This window comes from Dendropsophus ebraccatus, chromosome 9, assembly GCF_027789765.1.
Source record: "Dendropsophus ebraccatus isolate aDenEbr1 chromosome 9, aDenEbr1.pat, whole genome shotgun sequence".
NCBI lineage: Eukaryota > Metazoa > Chordata > Amphibia > Anura > Hylidae > Dendropsophus > Dendropsophus ebraccatus.
The window spans coordinates 49,234,054-49,257,061 of NC_091462.1; the positions used below are offsets into that span (position 1 = coordinate 49,234,054).

The 23,008-nt window shown below is 41.7% G+C and overlaps 1 protein-coding gene across 14 annotated transcripts in view; it reads right to left on the reverse strand.

The window, feature by feature from the left end:
• Positions 1-23,008, reverse strand: part of MAP2 (microtubule associated protein 2) — a 176,007-nt gene that overhangs the window by 114,873 nt on the left and 38,126 nt on the right. The window contains exon 2 of one of the 14 annotated variants that reach the window (XM_069983241.1): positions 20,195-20,269. The exons of 11 other annotated variants lie outside the window; for them this stretch is intronic. The gene's annotated coding sequence lies outside the window, so the exon portion shown is untranslated. Of the gene's footprint in view, positions 1-4,910; positions 4,945-20,194; positions 20,270-22,510; positions 22,572-23,008 lie in introns of those variants that run through there. 2 more of the 14 variants (XM_069983243.1, XM_069983242.1) reach the window with 2 other exon arrangements.

The window sequence follows — 23,008 nt, forward strand, 5'->3', positions numbered from 1 at the left end:
TTATTGCATAGGTTTAGGCTTCCACTAAAGCTTATAATCCAAGAAAGCCCCCAAGAATACATCCACAGCAATTAAAACTCAGTTACCATACAGGGAACTAGTTGTTGGAGGAGATTGGACACATCGCCACTGGTTTGTTTGTTTAAGGTAGTTTACCTCTAAAGTAAAGGGGTCTATGCTGCACTGACAACGCTTGAAATGATGTTAACAATGATAAAACTCTTCCACTAAATGAATAGGTACTACCCTTATAACACGGAATACCTAATCCTAGATATTGTCATACTGTACATTACAGTTGCAAATTATTTACAGTCTAATTTCACTTTTTTTCAATAACAATACACAGTGGTGTCTTGGATTACGAGCATAATTTGTTTCGGGACCATGCCTGTAATCCAAATCCACTCTTAAACTAAAGCAAATTTACCCATAAGAAATTATTGAAATGCAGACAATTAATTCCAACCCCCCCCCCCCCCCCCCAAATGATTTTTTTTAAAATTCTGAATAGCATGTTAAACAAATGAAACAAACATTTAGAAATGCTGAATATGTGATATTATATGATACTCTACAGAATAGCAATCAGTATGTGGAGTATAATAGTAAGTGCATAAACCTGAGAAGCAGGGCTGCTGTCAGAGGTCTGTGTGGTCACATGACAGCAATGGGGAAGGGGTGTGTGTGTTCAGCATGGACCAATCAGGAAGAGAGAATCACAGAGCTGTGCAGGAGGACAGTGACAGAAACTTTTTTATACAGCAGTGTTAATGGCTGAGTGTAAGTGCAGGCACATTATAGCAGCAGTGTGTATAGCTGAGTGTAAGTGCAGGCACATTATAGCAGAAATGGGGACGATGTGAAACACAAGGGTTGAAAGAGACTGCAGGGAGCATGAAGGAATGAGCAGGATAGATGTGGGCACATACATGCAGCACTCTCTGTCTGGAGAGAGATGGGTTACAGCTATGAAGAAATTACCTCCACAGTCCTGTCCCCTGATGCAAGCCCCAGCCTGAAGTGGATCTGATATGATTTGGAAGGTGAGGGAGACTCCCTTGGTCAGAGTACAGTGCTGTAGACCCTGCTATGCAGACCATGCCCCACTCCCCCTCCCACCCAGTACAGGGAGCTCTCAAACCGAAGCAATGCTCTTAAACCAAGTTAAAATTTTGAAAAACTATGAGCTCTTCTTGAAAAACACTTGCATTCCAAGTTAACCGAAGTACCACTGTACTACTATTTTTCTACATACTGACTGTGCATTTTAGAATCTAAATGTACTGACACTTCTTTCTTCTCTGGTTGTCAATTACATCCAGTTTTAGTGACCACACTGTAATGTAATAGACAAGCACACTGGAACAGCCCATTAAAGCAAAGGGACAAAGTGGTACTTGGTTGTCACCACAGGTTAATACTGCTGGCAGAAACTCAATGTCTTAGTGAAGTTACCCTTTAAGTATAAAGACTGTGTTGTCTTACCATGGGTGGAAATCTACCCCATTGTAGTGAACGAACAGAAAATAAAGAAATAGTCAATAGATTAAAATGACAGATACATAGAGAATAATAGTTAATTACTTAGGGTCAGGTTCTTTCTTCATTCATGGTTCTAAATACAGGTGTCTATATACATGTTCATGAACTGGATCTTCCCTTTGTCCCAACAAGAATGTAACTTTTCAGCCGTGATACCTTCAAAGCCCTAGTGTTAGGCTTTCCCTCCCCGCCCTGCCATGCTTGGCTCCCTCTGTGAAACGCCCACACATCAGTTCAGAATGGTCTGCCAGTCTGTGGTTTTTCATGATTTTATTTTGACTATGTTTCAGCTTTTAACTATATATTTACAAGATCTACAAATGCATGCCAATATATCTGATACCTAACACGCAGCAATACGAAGAAAGTTTTAGCCACAATGAAAACATTAATGAAACTTTCATCCCCCTCAGTGCAACCCACATAGGATTTAATCGCTCCAAATAAATCTCTGTTGCTAGTACTATGATCAAAGATATAGCTGAGATGGTGAATTTTTCCAGCCCCAGCTTTTAGCATCTACAAAAATGTTATATAATCCGCTTTCAAGTCAGGTCTATTAGTGAGCTGAAAAGATGCAGCGAAACCATCTACTAATAGTTTCTCCATCTACCCCTCTACCCACAGCAGCTTCTGTGATGTTACTAATCGGACTATCTAGTCTTCATAACCATGTGTTGTCATATAATTCACTCTACAATGGACTTGGTTATAGTTAATATAAATCATCAATTTATCTGGACCTCGTATAGCAGACATGTGGAACCTTCCATCCTCCTGCTGTTGCAAAACTACAATTCCCATCATGCCTGGACAGCCAAAGCTAAAGCTTTGGTTGTCCAGGTGCCGTGGCCCAGGGTAGCTATGAGGTGGTGGTACAGCAAGGTGCACTAGGGTTCACTTGGGCACTTGTCATGGTGGGCAGAAGTGGTGTTAGTACCCACCCCCGGACACACGGGCACTGCGCTTAAAAAAGAGGGCAGCCCAAGTGTAAGGTGTAGGTGCTGTGTAGGTTCAGCAACCCAAAAATAGGAGTCCAGCACTTAACCAGGATGACAGTTTACTTATAATCTTCAGTGCAATACAGGTTAGGAACCATAACGCTGGTGACAACTTCTGAGAGCAGGTGACAGAAAGCAGAGAACAGGTGAAAGGAGTAGAAATAACTTGTAAGAAGTGTAGGGATTGTCTTGGGGGTCTTGTACAGGTAGCTATTATACTCTGCCAGGACAGAGTTTAGGAAAAGCATAAGTTGAAGAATACTCACATTTAGATATATATCTGACCGCCTTCTGACCTAACCAGTTGAACGAGTGCCAGGTTGGGTAGTATGAGCTGCAGACCTTTACAACTTGGTGAAGCATACTTTTTGAGGCTTCCCAGAAGAGCCATGCGCTGTCGATAGGATACATCAGTTCCTCACTATTTGTCCTACTGGGGGTCAGTTCCTGGCTGTGGTAACTGCCCTCAGAACACAGGAGATGGGTCCCAGATGTCGGCAAGGCTTTCCTTAGAGGACGGCTACCCTTCCTGAGGATTAAGCACTGCATAGTGGAGCAGATCTGTCAGTATCAGAATCTCTCTAATGGTTGTGTCTTAGTTCCTCCAGATCTCTACTGACAAAAGACCTCCCTATAGGAACTAACCTCCCTTTTCTATTTACCCAGGTGAAATAACACTTAGTTGACCACCTATACTGGGACACTACACAGGTATTATGGGAATTGTAGTTTTGCAACAGCTGGAGGGCCAAAGGTTCCCCATCCCTGTCTTATAGCATTCCACAACCCTCCCTATGACTTCATACAAATTACAGCAGAACCAGAGGTTACAGATCGGAATAATCCCCAGTAATTGCAAGGGTATGTTCACACAAGGCAATATGTAGGTAGAATCCCCAGTGTATATTCAATGCACCCCGTGCTGTGAATTTAACGTTAAGAATTTCATTGTGGATTTTATGCTGTATCCAATCATTAAAATATGAATAAAGAGAATATTTAAACTTAGAAGCATGATTAGAGCATGCTGAAGTTGGACCGCTTAGCACTTGATTACCTGGGGAAGCTGGATGTAGCCTACAGTATTCAAATGCCGAGCCACGCTCATCTCCACATGCAGTATGTCACTAGGTTTATTCCACCTTAAATGAGGGCAGCATAAACTAGTGACAGAAATGCTGAACAGCTGTGTATTTCTTACATCATTGTGTTCAGCCGTTCTCCTGATATCCAGAAGATATAGGATTCTTGCCACCCCCCACACCCTTAAGCTGCTGATTGACAGGTGACTGCCTATACATAGCATGGATAGATAACTGCCAATCAGCAGCTGGTGGGAAGAGTTTTATGCTTCTCATGAATATCCAGGACTACTGGGCTCATGCACATAATAGAGAGGACTACTTATTGTCCATTTTATTCAGGAGGATATCTCAGAGTCAGCTGCACAGAACAATGAAAGTGATACATCGTTCTGCTCAGCTTCTCTGTCACCAGTTTATGCTACCCTGAGATAGGACAGCATAAACCTGCTGACAGAGTTTCTTTAATCTCTAAGAGTATTTTTTTCTTGCATCTGCAGCATACATGTTAACACACCCTAAAAGTGGAACAGTCACTAGGATCTTCCCGCTTCAGCATTGTACTTACTTCACAAAGTCTCTTGCTTAGATTGAATGAATTAACCTTCATAGAAGAAATGTTCAGTGTCTAGCTCATCGCACAAAATAGCAGCTGCCTTCAGTAAAGCAGATATGTGCCTTTACAATACTCTTTTCCTCACTGAGAAAATCAGCTGTTATCAGAGCCAGTACTTGCTGCTGTAACTGCATATAGCCTAAAGAACTATCAGTTTGAGGTGGTGGTATAGTCATGGCCCTCCCTCCTCACAGGAGCACTAAACCTAAAAATGATAGAGCACAGAGGATAAATCTGCCCACATTGTTTGCCAGTCTTTGGGATTATTTGGAGTAGGCCACGCTTTTGAGAGCTTTTGATTTAGAAAACAGATCAAATGTTGTCACTAGCAGACATATCACGTGTTCACCGCTGTATATATCAGAAGTCTTCTTTACACTATTCTGCACCATTTTGCACTATAAGGCCATGTTCAGACCTTGTAAGAGACCGGCCGTTCCGTGACCCAGCGCATCAGAACTCCCCACTGCACACTATGGAGCGAGTGGCCGAAGCCGCTCACTCCACAGTGTGCATTGACAGGGTTTTCTGCGGCTGCTATTCAATGAATAGCGGCAGCAGAAAACTGACATGTCAGTTCCTCAGGGCGCCGCTAGGGATCCCGGCCGGAGTGCCTAACACTATTTTGCATAGTTTCTATTGTTTTGTTTTTTTTGTTATACTTACTCTACAGGAATATTGCATGCAGCTCCCATCTGCCAGCTACAGGGGTGTGTATGTGCTTCAATTACACAACAGCTGGAGAGCCACAGCGATTTCATGCCTGGTTTAATGATTAATCATAAGAATAGAGTCAAAGGAATGTAAACTTGTAGATCTGGGTATTCTTTAAAGCTGCTGCTTGTAATCTATAGACATTCAATACAATGCTGTTCTACACTTAAAAATATGACATGACCATAAAAAGGTGGTAAAGTCCAACTCTGCCCAAAACTATGGTAACTTTTAAACTTCTGAGACTCTATATGTGTATATTTATGAGGAAATCAGATATTGATTCCTCTTTACCATTCCTATGCATGCTTATGACCTACAGAATGATCAATACTTTCCCATTTGCTTCATACCAGGTCGCCAGTTCTAATATGTGATGTTGCATTTGTTTATTTCATTGATGTAGTTTTTATTACTTCATGGTTAGCTCTGAACATTTACCACAGCATTGACCACAGTGGTGAAACTTGAAATTGGATTTGGAAGCTAGTTTAACCCTTTAAGACATTGAACAAAAAATGATTTAACTGTAAGTCAGTGCAGTTTCTCCTTAAATGCCATTTCCTACCAATTTTAACAGCAACTGTTGAATACAAAGCATGTTCAATCATGTCACTTTTTTCAGCCCAGAGAGAGAAATAATATGTCGCTTTTCTGCAGGGAAGCTCCTATTAAAATACACTGGAGCTTTAAAAATCTACATGAATTTTGCATAAAAATCGGCATCAAACCCGCATGGTTTATTATGTACAGATCTTGAGGTGGAACTTTAAGGGCCAACTTTGCCCATGTAATTAAGCGCTTATGCTAACTTTCTGTAATGTCATGTCATATTCAAGTCACGCACTCACGTATGCACGCAGTGCGGGGATGATTGACAGGCAGAGAGGCCACTAACAGATCTCTCTGCCTCTCAATCATCCTCGCACTGTGTGATGACAGGTAGAGAGCTGTGACTAGTCACCGGTGGCTCTCCGCCCAGATGACTAGTTGCCGCCCCTCTCCCTGCCTCGCACGGCATAATAATACTTCTTTATCCCCTTCTTAAAGCTACTGCTGCAGCCGCGGCTGGTATGCTCAACAAGCTGCACAGTACCTCTATACTCTGCTGTAGGGAAACATACCAGCAGAATCGTGCTGATTGGTTCCCTTTATAGCTCTCAACACATTGAAAACCTAGATGCATTGCCCCCTGGGAAATATGAATATGCAAATAATTCAGCGGAGTCTCATTTACCTCTCAAAACACGTGACCACCCCTTTGCTAGGACTCTTAATTGAGGCTCCGTGACATCTTTAGCATAAAACACAGGATAACTGTGGTGCAAAGTACATGTGGAAATTATGCCTGAAACAGTTCTAACCGTTCAATGCACAGGCCAGTATGTTCCTAATGAGGATGCAGCTATAGAGAGTGCAGAGGTGGCAGTCATGTCTGGAATCTGGTCCTTGAGGGGGCCTATTAAAAATGAAAGATGGTGGTGGTTCCTGGTACAGATTTAGAGACTTCGCATTGGGACCTCTGTGTTATTCCTGAGTGTAAAATGAACATTATCTATGCAGGGTCTACAATAGCTGTAGCTTTCTTTTATGACATTGATATTTTAAGTACAATGTATAGAGGTTTGATTGAACTTAATAAACAGAAATTTCCAAGTATTACAAGTGAGTGGATGTATACTGCTACCATACAGGTCATATGATGGTGTAAACATTAGACCTACATGATGACTAGTGAGCAGTGGCGTAGCTACCATAGAGGCAGGGTAGGCAGTTCTATGGGGCCCGTGTCCTTCTGCTTAACCCCTTACTGCAGTGTGTAAGTGACCCAATGTTTACTTACTGTACATGCTGCAACACAAAAAAGGGTTAACAAGCAGAAGACAGAGATCTCTGCTTCACTGCACTGATAACCTCTGACCTCTGTTCTCCAGCTGGCAATCAAGTAGGAAAGGGAAATGTGCAGAGAACAGGGGTTATCAGTGCACCAGCAGCAAAGCATATATATATATATATATATATATATATATATATATATACACACACACTCATGCAGTGCTTTGTGTTGTGTGTAGGGGAGGGGGGCCCCCTAAAATTTCTTGCTATGGGGCCCCGTGAATCCTAGCTACGCCACTGCTAGTGTGAGCTGATATGCTGGAAACTGTAGGTTACTAGTAGATACAGTCCTATATAACAGTATAAAATGATAGTTACTGTATCTCTTGCACAGAAGTAGAACAAGCTGCTGCGGGCGCAGTGTTGGGAGCCGACCACAGTGTTAATCAGTTACTAATTGAGCGGTCAGCGTGTTTTTCCAGCCTCGGGGATGTAACCTCCCTCTTAGATCCTGGAATGTCCCAGGAGATTTCCTTTATTCACTTTTTGCTGATATGACAGCGGAAAGGACATTTTTTTTTCTTCAGGTTTTAATTAAACGTAATAACTCCCTAAAGCATGTGAGCAATCTGTGACTGGAGTATGACACACTTTATTGCAGTAAAAATCCTGCTCTGTTTATAGAGCTATCTATTATAACTCATAGAAATGTTTTTATTAATATAATGTTATTTCCTATTTTTCACATTGTATCAAGATATTCTGCAGCGTTCCATATAGAAGGGCACTTTTCCTGGAAAGACAAATGCCCTAGTGATAGTATTGCACTGGGGTGCCTAAAAGACACCGTAATAGTGATGCAAATGTCACCTATTTAGACCTGCAGGATGTAGAAAAAAAACACCACAAATTTATCAGGATGTGCGCAAAACTGGTGGATTTTTCCATGATTTTGTGAAAATTTCAGCAAAATGCAAAGAAGCATCTCAATGCTATTCATGGACAGCCGAGGAGATCCACCTATTCTCCTGTGGGCTAATCTGAGTGTGAACAGTGATATACTGTATGTCAATCTATAACACTTCAATGAAGTGACAGGTGGTGAGGAGTACTAGTCTGAAAAGAAGAGCTGCTCATGCTGTGTTAATTCAGTACCTTGCTAAACTGCCTGCTAATCCTAAGTAAAGACTCTCTATGTAAAAAAAAAACAAAAAAAAAACTAGTTGGTGATACTTAAAATTGCCCATAATGTGAACACTGTGAAGAAGATTTATCAAACTGGTGTAAAGTAGAATTGTCTTAGTTGCCCCTAGCAACCAATCAGATTCCACCATTCTTTACTCAAAGATTCTTTGAAAAATGAAAGGTGAAATCTGATTGGTTGCTAGGGGCAACTAAGACAATTCTACTTTACACCAGTTTGATAAATATCCCTCTATGGCTATTGTACAGGGCTGTATTATAAAGGGGGCAACTGCCTCCAGTATCTAATTCCTTCTAGATCTCCTAGCTTGCTTCCTCTAGCTTAAAGGGGTATTCTACTCAAACATAACTTTTTCATGTGTTGCTGCCTATGGTGAGGCTAACAATTCATTCCATACTTGTAATTATCTATTCAGTATCCTTCCCCCAGTTCTGAACTGGTTGCTCAGAGCTGAAGACACAAAAATCTGTGTGAGTTTTTTCTCCATCTCCTCCTCCGCCCCCCTCTCTTCCAATACAGATGATGTAAACAAGTCACTGGCAGGCTTTATCTGCAACTTTGCAAATAGCTTCTTTGTAATGCTGGGAGGATTAATCTGAGGTCAAATTGCTGATGAATGCACTGTGATTAATCATCCCAGCATTACAAAGCTGCTACAAAGTTGCAGATAGGGACTTGTTTACATCTGCCTACTGAAAGGGGAGGAAGGGGAGGAGGTGGAGATGGAGAGAAAAGCTCACACAGTTGTTTGTGTTTTCAGCAGGAAGTAGAACCTCAGAACAGGGGGAAAGAGAGTGAATTGATATTAACAAGCGCAGAATTTATTGTTAGTCTCACCATGGGCAGCAACATATGAAAAGTTATGTTTGAGCGGAATACCCCTTTAAGAAAACAGTCTCCATAGATTTACTAGAGAAGCAGGCCAAGGAGAACAGGGCTAAGTTGAGGGTTTCTTCATTCTAGTCAGGCCCGCTTCTGCCATGAGGCGGAATGAGCCTTCCGCTTCAGGCGGCAGAATTTGCGGTCCGGCTGGGGGCGGCATTATGTCCCCCCTGCTGTCATTTTTGTTAAGTATCACTTAACAAAAATGACAGCGGCCGCTCACCTGTCCCGTCGCCCGCGCTCTCCACATCCCGTCAGGTCCCGCGATGTCACCCTGCAGCTGTCACGGACCTCCAGGCTGTGGTGAGTGCCCGGGGTCGGTGGGGGACGCGCTGGGGTGATCGGGTCGCGTGGGACCGCCCCGCGCGACCCGATCACCCCACTCACTCACCACAGCCTGGAGGTCCGTGACAGCTGCAGGGTGACATCGCGGGACACTCGGGGCGGCCGCCTGAGGTTTGCCTCAGGCGGCAGAAACCCTTGAATCGGCCCTGATTCTAGTGATCGTTGGGGGTCTGAACACATCAATGATGTAGACATGGTAGCAGCCAGACACTTCACACATAGTACTGATCAACTGGAAAATAGGCCATAGCTCAAAATGTTCCTAAAAACCATCCAGTGTGTCTGTAGAGAAGAGCAGAATCAGCAGCCCACTAAATACACTCCCTAATGCCATCAACTAATTTCACTGATCCAATAATTTAATGGTGTCAACTAAGGGTGAACAACTGAAGGACAAATCCATGGTTCTGCTGAAACTGCAAGGTGTGTAACCCTACTGTGTAATATTATGTTCTTCACTAGTAAGGAGGGGAAAAATAGGAGAGTTGCAATTATTAAGGGGAAATTATCAGCAGATTCGCACATATAAACCTGCTTATATGAACCTGTAGCTGGAGTTGCTGATTTTTCCACCAGTCTTCTTATTTTCCTCTGCAGTGCTAAATATAGCTGATTTGGTGCACTGGGGGCGCTCCCCTGCCCCCTCAGTGCACCATCCCGCCCACTGGCTCATATGTCGCCTCCTACCCATATTTGTATATGCATAAGTATCTCCTAGTTCTCACCAGATCTTGTGCATGCTGGACTGCTGTTACTGTTACATGTGTGAGATCCGGTGAGAGCAGGAAGATTACTTACGCATATATTAATAAACATAAGTAGGAGGCGACATACGAGCTGGTACTAAAACGCAATGATCAAAATGGGTTTACTTGGGAAAATTGACTGATGGGCTATCCACAGGGTGGGCCATTAATACCCGATATCCTGCACTCCTGACAACCAGCAGTTTGGCAGAGCCGCACCACCTAGATGTAAACAAAACAGAGTTGGAATCCTCGACTCTTTACATTGTGTAGTGGCAGCGCCAGGTTCCTACAGCTCAGCTCCCACTCACTTCAGTGGGACCTATAGTCTATTCTTTCTCATTCTCTTTATTGTTCCCGATAGCTAGAGCTGCCATTGTAGACTTGTAACATTCATGCTCTTACATATTTGCAATTGTAACTGTCTTTTCATGATATAAATAATGGATTTTTGTTCCTTGCTTATGAAGGTGTTTGTATGCTGGGGTCTACAATAAAACAAAAAAATCCTCTCAGAAGACCCTAGAGAATTTTTTATTTTCTTTAAGATAGGTAGAGAAATTAGGGTTACAGCTTTTGACTGGAATATCATCCAAGGCTCCATGAAAAGGATCGGAAGAAGACTATAGGGGGAGATTTATCAAAAAGGTGTAGAATTGTCTTAGTTGTCCCTAGCAACCAATCAGATTCCACTTTTCTTTTTCCAAAGAATCTGTGAGGAATGTAAAGTGGAATCTGATTGGTTGCTAGGGGCAACTAAGACAATTCTACTTCACACCAGTTTGATAAAACTCCCCCTATGAGCATCTTTAGAGGTTGTTGTTATAATTGAGGCTAAATTAAACCAATCTGGTCTTAGGTAAGTATTAGTTGGGGGGGGGGGAAGACTTGGGATTTGTATATATGTTGTACTCTGGACTGGGATATGTTGTCACTTTGAGGTCTGATCTTTGGTCTCTATTTAAAGGCCTTTTACATGGGTCAATTATCAACAACGAAGGTCCCTAGGAATGCTCAATTAGGCGGAAATCAGTCTGTGTAAAAGTGCCAGCGCCCGGCTGATGAGTTAGAAACCGCCCCCTTATCGGCTGAATGGATCTTTATTGGATCAAATAGGAGTGTGACCCCCCACCCCCTGTCAGTAAGGCTTTTCCCTACACACACACTGACTGGACAGACACACTGACTGGGTATACACGCCATTAATGTGTGGGGACATGGCCTACTGAAAAAGAGAATAGTAACAAACAGCTGTCAATGTATTCATAGGAGGAGTAACACCATTCTGGCCCAATGTAAAGTTTTTACAAAAAATGCTTAAGAATTGCAATTTATTGGGGAATACAACTACTTACTAAAACAGACGGGTATAAAAAGTGGCCAAGTCCTCTGCACCAAAATGTGTTATCACTCCCTGCTGCTATCTGCATGTATCATGAGCTTCTATATGGTAGAATACTGCACACAGCTAGCTAACATTTCCATAGGCAGATACACAGACTCATATATAGACACTTATATGTCACCATAATTCCCCATGTTGATGTACAATGTGGGAGGAAACAGATGAGAACACGATTATACAAGTAGGATTGATCACGCTCTGTTTTCAAAGGAAAAAGAGACAAGAGACAATACAAGGATGAGCATGATGTTCTGCCATGTTCGGACTGAGTGAAGTGACCTGCACTAGAGAATAGTAGGACAGCAGGAGATGAGACACCCACATCCTGCTCTAAATTATATAAATGATTCATTTGTGGCAGTAAACAGTAGACTTTGTTTGCATTTATTATAATTTAAAAAGAACTGTTGTTCATTTTTTATTTTTGGTACATACTAAAACATAGATATACTGTAGCTATAGAGATACTGTAGGTGAATTAAGATTGTGAGCCCTAATGGGTACAGGGACTGATTTGAGCGATGACAAGCTGTGTACGGTGCATAAGTTAGCACTATATAAATAAAGGAATTATGCAACTCAAAAGACTTACATTTTGGATGAATACGAAAATTTTGGAAAATTCTGAGTAAATTTAATTAATTACAATCAATTCACTTATCTCCGTTGTTAAAATGTTGGAAAACCCCTTTAAGATTACTTTTGCAATACAGGGTTGTTTCCTATCGTCCCAATTCACTGTATGTATGTCTGGTATATGGCAATTCTAAAGCGAACCCTACTGGTCAAAGGGGTGTGCTGGTAAGAAGGGTGAGGGTAAAGTGGAGCAGATGCTGCTCTGTCTGTGTGACACTGGGGCTGAGCTGATGAAAAGCTCACAATTATATTAATTGATGTCACATGGCCCAGTGCACAGTCATGCTACACAGGCAGATGGCTGTGTATTAGCATTTAAATGAGCTTGGGCAGCCAATCTAATGTAGGGAAGAAAGCAGGGAGCTGAGATGGTCCATCCAGGTCTGCTGTCCATGAGAGTTCCTATCACACAGCTGTAATCTCATAACACCGCCTGGCAGGGGAGGACAGCTAATGTGACATGGGTTGCAAGCTCCATCCACAATCAACAAAACAATGTTCATTAAGAAATTCTGCATCACTGCATCAGATACAACTGTGTTATTGGAAAATTAATAGAACAATGTTATGTACGGTAAGGCTTCATGGCTGTGTACATGGCTTAGTACAATTTCACAGTTATATGATGCCCATAGAAGACTATGGTCCATACCTAATGCCTACATGCCCCTATCTTTATATGGAGGCTTACTAATTTGTGGTGTGTTAATAAGATGCTATAAGATGGGGAGAATACCTATATAATATGGTGCTGCATATAGGTACCATGAGTAAGATGTAAAGAACAGGTGTGAGGACTTACGGTAACCAGTTTACGACGTTCTGGAAGAGGCCTTGGTCTTAAAGTGTTCCTGTTATTAACCAAAATTTTGACATATTATTGAAACCTGTCAAAAGGTCTGATTAGTCTGGGCGTTAGTCCCCACCGATTGCTACACAGAAATATGCCATGTCTCTATAGCATGTCAAATGTTTTGTTAAATGACAATAATGCTTTAAGACAGCCAGAGCATATACTATGGGGGGGGGGGGGGGGGGGGGGGGGGGGGGGATTTATGAAACATACGCCAGAGGAGTACGCCAGGGAGAAAGTGCAGATTCGCCCCTTCTCCCTGGCTTTTGCCTCCTGTACGCCCCGCTTGCCCGATGGGAGGGCTGGCAGAGCTTGCGGGGGGAGTGATAAGGCAGGGAGGAGGCGTGGCAGGCGTAAATCATGATCAAAATCTACACCTGCTGGAAGCAGGTGTAGATTTTGTACGCCGGGCGCAGATTCAGGCGCCTGGCCGGCCGGATTCACTAAGAGGCGTGCACCTCTTAGTGAATTCTGGCGGAACAAAGGGGGCAGGGCCTAATACAATCCCCCCCCCCCCCCCCCCCCCCCTATGTGTATACGCTCCAGCCGGGATCCCATGCAATGGTGGTGGTTTTATGAAAAGATACATTGTCTGAACATAGCCTAATACAGTATATTATTGAAGTGAAATTATGATTATTATTAAAAACTGAGCCAAAGACCAGCATCCAGTAAATGTGTATACTGTGCAGGTTATTGTTTTCTCTCTCTTTTTTTTCTTTTTTACAATGGAAGCCTATGCATGATGAATGACACTATTTGCCTATACAGTGACTCAGAAAAGAAGGAAAGCTGTCCAGCTCTCCCAAATGACTTTATTGAGATGTCATAAAAGCAGGGCTCATACACAAGCGTGAAACTTCTTATGCAATTCTGGCATACTTAATCATAACTGACGGCTTCAAACGCATAGCAAGCTTCACGCTTGTATATGTATCCTGCTTTTATTACATTTCAATAAAGTTTCCTCAACACAGCATTCCGATTCACTCTCCATAGCTTAAGATCAGTGCATGGGAGATGGTTTCTAATGCAATGTATATTAGATTAGAGAATGCTTCGAGTTTAGTAAAACATATTGACCACCTTTAAAGCTGTTGATGGTCACTTATTCAAGAAATCATAACAGCAAAAAGGTATAAATTTATAAGTCTGAATCGTGACCCAGTAACTATTTGACTTCTGCGTCTTAATTTCAGTTGTAAGAAATGGTCCTTGTAACGCTAAGCCTTTAAGAGCTCAGATTAACACAACCACCTCAGACCTGGAGGACTTAATCTGCTGTAGGAAGCAGAAAACCAGTGATGCTGAATGTTTGATACTATTCTGTGAGCAGGATTTTCGACTGGGCACCACCCCTAAATAATTATTCTAATAACTACCTGCCAAGGGCATCACCAGACATCAACACGCCGGCACACAATGAAATGACGTTTCTGAAGCAAACAGTAAAACAACTTTCTAGAGTGAGTCATGCAGAAGTTGTAAATGGCCACATTACCTACACAATACTAATGGTACTGTTCAGGAAATATTATGGTGTTGCTTAAAGAGGTTATTCCTGTGTAGAAGCTCCCCCAACACTATCAGTTATGGAGCCCCAACCATATAGTCCATATACGAGACTACACTGGATAGTTTTATAAATTACCCAGTTCACGATACAAAAAAATCAGTGAGTACACCGATATGAGTGTGTCAAAAATTATTACCTTGTCCCAAATGAGAATAAATATTGTGGTGTTCCCAAGCAGTATGGGACAAAGGTCTCTTATTAGGTTAGGAAATCAAGTCTGATAAACAGGAGGACTTTGTGGGGGTTGAGAATTGAAAGTGGAGAAAGAGCCTGACACGAAAGCTGCACATTTGGCATAAGAAATCACAGTGCTGGTTGCAGGTTGCCCCATTTAGGCTGGGGCCTACACGACAACTCGGAGTCACATGCCCAGGAGTCACCACGTTGCACTGTCTGGTCAGCAGGATTGTGGTCATGGCCATCTGTGGGTCGCAGGGTGCATAGGTCATGGGGCCAAACAGTGATTTATGACCATGTAGTCCAAGCCTCATCCCTATTACTGTGGGATGTGAAACTGGGGATTCATGGTCCTTTTACATGACACGATCTTGCCCATCTGTGGATGCAAACAAGCGTCAGTCAGTGAGATCAGCGCTTATTTGCAGTACCTTCACAAGGCACAAACATTCATTGTTATCATTTGCAAATCTCCTGTTTACACAGAGAGATGTGCGGCCAATAACAAAAGATTTTACCACTGGTCAAAAGATCCAATCGGGGTATTTTCCCACTTGTTGGCTGCCACGTTGGACGATAATCAGCTGAATGGGCGTTCGTAGTTACACTCAATGCCAATAATCAGGCCATGTCTCTGTTACAACAACTGAAGGCAGGACTCTACTACTACACACAACTGCATTCACACACTGGCAGAAACTGCTAAGCCCGGCAAGTTGATATACAGTTTTCTGTATCTAGGATTTTAATTCAATTCTGATGGAAAGTTGACAAGTAGTGAGTAGAGCTATCCCTGGTATCTAGGTAAGGCGGGAGTGAGCTGCAATTCAGAGTTACTTATGGTTCTGTTGATTTCATCACATCTGCTGGAAGAAGAGGCTATAGAAGCCTTCTGTAATTATAAAGTCTCACATCCTTAGGGTTTCTCCCAGCCTTGCTTGTTCCTTCTTTTTGTCTGCAAAATACTACACAAGTGATTCTCAGGATTAATACAGGGAGCCTGAAGAGTGCAAAGAGCATCATAAGCGCACTGTCAGCATTTCTCCCCCAGAAGGGCCTGAATAAATACATCACAGTGACAAGCACCTTACAGCATGGTAATGTGTTACTACAAAAGCCGGGCCAGCTGGTAAACTCTTACACTTTCTAACTGGAAATTGCTCTATTTGCCATTACTTTATTCATCTTTTATTATCCATTGCTATTTGTATGTGTGATATAGTCTGGCTGTCTTTTTTTTTACGTCACATCTTTTGTTATTTGGAAGCTGAATACACACCTGAGACAAAACATCCAGGATACTGAAAGCAATGATATTGACCAGCTTTCCCTGTGCACATCTCTACAATATAGGCCATGTAACCTCTCATATCTCTATAAAGCACCATTAGTATTACTACTACTAATACTCATTAGAGCAGCACTTGCCCACCCCTGGCTATCCCATAGTAGCCCTGATATATAAAGGTGTGATGTCTGGAACCATCACCATTGTCAAGAACGTGGTCCATTTTCCTTGGACACTAATGGGACAAATGAAAACAACTGAGCGTTCACCAATTGGTCATTAACCCTTTGAGGACCAGGCCCAAAATGACCCAGTGGGCCGCGCAAATTTTGATCTTAGTGTTTTTGTTTTTCCCTCCCCCCCCCCTTCTAAGAGCTCTAGCACTTTCAGTTTTCTATCTACAAGGCCATGTAAGGGCTTGTTTTTTACAGGAATAGTTGTACTATGTAATGGTGTCATTCATTTTACCATAACATGTATGATGGAATTCCAAAGTTATTTTTCATGAAGATATAAATTGGTGAAATCGTAAAAAAGAATGCAATATGGTAACGTTTGGGGGGTTCCTGTGTCTACGTAATGCACTATATGGTAAAAGCGACATGATACCATTATTCTATAGGTCAGCCCGAACACAACCATATGCAGGTTACACAGATTCTCTAATGTTATATATATTTTTTTTTAATGAAATCCTTTTTTTGGCAATTAATTATTAATAAAATGGCCCTATTGTGACGCTTATAACACCGTTCGCCGTTCACAATGACGCTTGTTATATTTTAATAGATCGGACAATTACGCACGCTACGGTATTTTATATGTTTATTTATTTATTTATTTTTATATGTTTTATTTATATAATGGGAAAGGGGGGTGATTTCAACTTTTATTGGGGGAGGGGTTTTGGGGTAGTGTAATAGTGATTTTAACTTTTTTTTTTTTTTTTTTTTACACATTTGAAGTCCTTTTGGGGGACTTTTACATACATTAGTTTGATTGTACACACTGATCATTGCTATTCAACGATCGGGACCCCCCGCAGTCACACTGCGGGGGTCGCGATCAGTAAGTGACAGGGGACTCCCCCTGTCACAATTAAACGCCGCGGCCGCACCGTGATCGCTGCAGCCTGTCATTATGAAGCGCGCTCCACGTACAGTTACGTCCAGGGTCGTCTGGTGACAGACTTCCATGACGTAACTGTACGTCCAGGGTCGTCTAGGGGTTAAAGGGGTTTCTATGGGAAATTGCTGCTGCTCTGGACAGTTCCTGACATAAACAGAGATGTCATAAATAGAGCACTGTGTCAGACTGAAAAGAAAACAACATTTCCTGCAGGACATACAGCAGCTGATAAGTACTGAAAGACTTGAGATTTTTAAATAGAAGTAAATAAAAAATCTATGTAACTTTCTGAAACCAGTTGATTTGAAAGAAAAAGATTTTTGTTGGCTAACCCCTTTAATACCCAATTAAATCAGTAGTACATATCAATTCGGCATTGTTCCTTAGGTCCATACCATAGGCCTGTGACTTTAAGAGTTCCCTGAAGACAAGGTGTTGCACTGCAGATATACCTATTTTATATTATATAGTAAATATAACCACATTTTTTTTTTGTTTGCATAACTCCCATAGAAATACTCTTTTCTTTGTGTTTTATACCCACAGTGCAGTATATAGTGCTCTGATGTCTTATTCCTGAATACCACTTGCCACCCGCGTATTACTGATATGCGCTGGGGCGACATGCTGTTGTCTAAGAATTAAGAACAAAGCAGAATAATATTATTACCAAACTAATCCTATGTCACTGTAAGACTGTGGTCTAATGTGTTATTCCCTAATCCCCAAGACACAGTGGTTCACTCCACTATCATTGTTATGTATAATTAAAAAGTTTATCTCAATATCCTCATCTAACAGCATAGCATGCTACTAGTGTATAACAATCAAAGGGGCTACCCAGCTGCCCTTGTATAACCTGTGTATACTGGGAGTTACAGATGGTAGAGTGCAGCCGTGTGTAGATGTACCTACCGAAGCCAATAAAGACTTAGCTCACCAAGCAAACCTAATAAATAAATCCACCATCTTTAGAAGCACCCCAGCATTCAGTTTCCCTTAGAGCTCATGCAAATACTGTCACAAGTTGGATCCTGTATGGTGTCCCTGGAGTCCCTATCACAGACCACTGTATGGTGCTTCCATATGGCTAAGCTTTGGGGTAAGAATACCTCTATGATACAGCATGCATAGAAAATCAGATGCATGGAATAGTATGGCAAGCCATGAGCACCATGAAATGGATCTGTGTTGCAGAACTGCATGCACAAGCTCGTAATTTTTAAATTAATATTTTAAGAATGTTTCAACTTGAACAATGGTCATTTCTCAAAAGTCTACTTTCTTATGTTTTAGACACTTGCCCTGCTTATATGTGCTATATGCGTATATGATCAGTAGAGATGCAATAACACTGGCTGGTTACAAGAGTGAAGAACTTGGCTGAACCTTCAGTAGTTGCCTGTCCTGGGTCCTATTAATGGTTCATTGTACTTAGAAACCCCCAGGACTTTTAGTAGAGCAAAACATGATATCATATAAGCACTTATCAACATCAAGTAACAACAATAATATGGCAGCGCAAGATTCGTTGAATAGAACTTGAGATGGTGGTATGAATGCTGGTGCAAATGGAATATTGTTGACAGAGAATTGAACAGAATATGACATATACACCCACTCCTGGTGCTGGTTGAAAAAAGACCAAAATACTGATGGAAATACTATATGTGAACATAGCCTAAAGGAATTGTCTAGGATTAAAAGGTTATGGCTGCCTTCTTCCGGAAACATCATACCTATCCATGGGTTGTGTCTAGGATTGAAGCTCAGCTCCACACACAACCTGTGAACCAGGACGGGCAATATTTTTAGAAGATAGATGCTGTGTGTTTCCTAATCCTGGTTTAACCCCCTTTTTTTCAACAATGTAATAATAATAACAGTTTAAATGCCAAGCGTTGTGCGTGTCTTCTCACTATATGGATTACTCACAAGAATATGATAATTCTGGAAACCTTGTGACCCAGTACCTACCCAGTTAAGTGAATATATTTGGACTATTGTTTAATATACTGTTTTACATGGACCATTGGACCATCACTTGTTCATAATGTAATGACACAACATTAATTTGCATACCCTTAAAACTTTGCCTGATGTAGGAATGTCAAATCTTTGTATTCAGAATCTAACCACAGACTTTGATAAGTTGTTACACCCTGCTCTCAGAAACCCAAAAATCTGTTATTAACTGCAGTTGCCATAGTAATATATAGACCTCTGCCAACCTATTCACAATCGTAAGTCCATTATCATGCTGTTTCTAACTTTTAAAAGGTGCCTAAGGTATGGTTATTATTCTAAAGTGCATTTTACAAAAGTTAGTATTTTTTTTCTTTTTGAATTTCTGGAAAAGTTGTTTACAACAAAATATCATGTCACAATCCCTTTGAACATTATACGGGAAAGTTGGGTAGCCTTAATGGCTATCTGATAACCACTGGTGTAGTAAGTAAATTCCTACTGGAAGTGCAGAGACTGTTTATGAAAAAAAAAAAACGATACCACAAACAATGTTAACAACACATAAAATGCTTTCCAAGTCTGATCATCCAGGGAGTGTGAAAGTTCTGGCTCATACAATGGTCTCCAATCCAGTCCTGGCAAAGTGGTTGATTAACCTTGCGCATAAACTTCACAATTTCCTATTCAGAAGCTGAGGTAGTGTTTAACTACACTGAATAAATTATAGGGAGCATATGGCACAACAGCAACACGTGGTAGAGAACAAGTACATATGCTCATGGGATTTGTGCCAAAATTCACGACATATACAGACACCGGCTTATACAAAGTATGTTGCTTGAGCTCTTCTCTCAGCAGCAGGCGCATCTCAGATATTCATTCTCACATATACAGAAACAGAGTATATATAGAAATTGACATTTTAAATCACCATTCTGATTCACCACGAAATTTTATGATGATTTCTACCGAAACAACTGATGGAAATCAGAAGTGCGCCCCTGGTTGGAGAGAAATCTGTGAACACAATAGGCTATTACATAACTAATCCAGCACTGATGCATTTTCTTTAAAAGTCATAAAGTCATTTATAGTATAGTACAGAACATGTTGTATTCCAGAGGATGGAGCCCACTGGTCAAGATGTTATGGCATATCCTAGCTATATGCCTGTAACATTTACAGTAAATACCTTTGTGGCATGCTGAGCTGATGAATTGCATCCCAAAAAATTCTTAAATGGAAGATGGAGGCTCCTGGTGGCTTGCTACCAAGTGGTTGTGAATTGAAGTTAAAGAGTAGTTAAAAGTTCTGGTAAGTGCTAAATTTCTTACTATTTCACAGCTTTTTTGGCTAGCGAGATGGGACGTTTTCTACAGTGCAAAGTTTGCCATATGTATGCACAAATGGAGAAGGAGTTCCAGGATGAATATCGCTGTGGCAAATGTGAGTGTGTTGTAAATGTAAAAGATGCAATAGCTGGTGATGACTGTGAGGATGTGGAATCATTGTGAGTAGAACTACAGAGGGAGGTAAACACTGAAAAAAAATATTTTTGGTGTAATCTATAGACTCCCCAACATTACTGAGGTGAGTGATAGTCAGCTGCATAGACAAATAGAGCGGACTGCCCAAGAGGGGACAGTAGTGGTAATGGGTGGGCTAAGGGGAGAAAGGGGAGAGAATTTCTTAATCTACTGCAGGATAATTTTCTGGACCAGTTTGTGGAGGAGCCAACAAGAAGTGATGCACTGTTGGATCTGGTTATTTCTAACAATGCCAAGCTGGTTGGGGATGTCAATGTCCATGAACACCAGTGACCACAATATTGTGACTTTTGACTTTAAGTGTAGAAAGCAAAGACATGTTGGCAGGGCAAAAATATTTAATTTTAAAAGAGACAATTTTCCTGGGTTAAGGGCTGTACTTCAGGTCACAGACTGGGAGCAGCTGCTGTCACATACTGATACAGATAATAAATGGGAAATCTTATTTCCTATGGCTTACAACCGAGGTTAAAAGTTCTATAAATGACAAAAAAGGCATTCAAAAATTACAAATTAGAGGGGTCAGCTGTAGTCTTTAAAAATTACAAAGAGGTCAATAAAACCTGTAAAAGGGTAATAAAAGCAGCAAAAATGAAATGCGTGGCAATAGATAACAACAACCCCCCCCCCCCCCAATTCTTCAAATATATTAATGCAAAAAAATCCACAAGGTCAGAATATGTAGGACCCCTAAATAATGGTGACTTGGGGTTAATTACTGGGGATAAAGAGAAAGCTGAGTTACTGAATGGTTTTTTTAGCTCTGTATATTCAAAATGTATGCTGGAGTATGCTTGAGTTTGCTGTTTAACTAAATATGTAACTATGTAGATACTCATCAAGCAGAGACCCTCTATGATTAGAAGCTGGGAAACTGAAATAAGTTGTGACCCTAATGAAGATAAATTATGAAAGACAGATTCAAGTAAGATAAAAGAAGTTGTCCTGGGAAAACGTAAACTTTGCCTACTGCCTCGTTGGCACCGTTGGGTGAGGCGAACAGAGGAAAGTATGGCTAGGGTTACTTTATGCCATGTGGAGGCAGTAGGAAAAGTTTTCCCCAGACAACCTCGTGGTTATGTGCTTCACTCCTCTGGCCACAGCAATGCTTTCTACTATGTAATTCACTGTACTGTCCTATAGGGACAGCACGCCATTAAAGGACCAGAGGGCATGTTTGTAATTCTTCCCTTCCCTGTTTCTGGGATTCAATTCTGTCTGATCACTCCTGTAATGTACTTACTCTAATGGTGCCAACATGGACTGTTGCCTTAAACCTGTGCCACCTGCAACGACTACCTGCCTGTATTGGACTATGCCCTTGCCTCATCTCTGTATACCATTCTGACTCTCTTGTGTATGAACCAGCTTGCTGATTACAATCACCTGCCTGATCTCCTGATGCCACCCATGTGTTGCACATGGTCCTCTGGGTCAGCCACTTCCCATACCAGGGCCATGACTGGGTAGTGACCTGGTACCGTCTAGAAGCTAAAGTCCAGCTTTTACATGCTGGAATGGGATAAAGGGTGAAGACTTAGAGGGACTCCAATCCCGGATGTGGCCCAAAGCTAAAACGGTTTGGCAGCACAGCAAGTCAACAAGTATTGCTAGTTGCACATTGAAACGTCAACACACAATACGACAGGGACTGGCAATATTTGATGTGTTTAATTGGCTAGAAGGTATAGCCAATGGGCATAGGCATTTTACTAGAAAACATCTCTATTACTGAAGTGGCTGTCTAGTTCACCTCTCTACAGTACAGTGCAGAAATAAACTGTACTGCTATTTACCTGCAAGACGAGCTACTCCTTTGCATTTTATTTTTAATGTACATTGTTTACTGTAAGACAGCTCTATACTACTATAAGGCAATATATTACAGGAGAAGCCTGGCCATTTTAAAAACTGACAGCCGGCAGGAGCAGGGGGGAACATAATAAACAACCACTACTTACCTCTCTGGATGCTTCTGCCAGGTCACAGGCTCATGGACCTCCGCCAGAAGGCATTTTTCCCTCAGTTCCAATGTCGTTATGATGGGGAAATAGATTTCCCATCAGCCAATTAGTGATTGCAGCAGTGTCCCACCCCAGTCACTGACTGGCTGAGCTGGCAGTCTATCAGCAAAGTCGTGATGTAGCAGCCAAAGCAAATCCTGTAGCTCGGCAGGGGTCCCGAAGCGGCAAGCTAGTGCTGCAGAGGCACGGGAAGAGGTAAGAAACGATTGTCCATTTTTTTAAAAGGTCAGAGTTCGCCTTTAAAGGGGTTATCCAGTGCTACAAAAACATGGCCACTTTCTTTCAGAGGCAACACGACTCTTGTCTCCAGTTCAGGTGCGGTTTGCAATTAAGCTCCATTCACTTCAATGGAACTGAGCAGCAAAACCCCGCCCAAGCTGGAGACAAAAGTGGTGCTATCTTTGGAAGAAAGTGGGCATGTTTTTGTAGCACTGG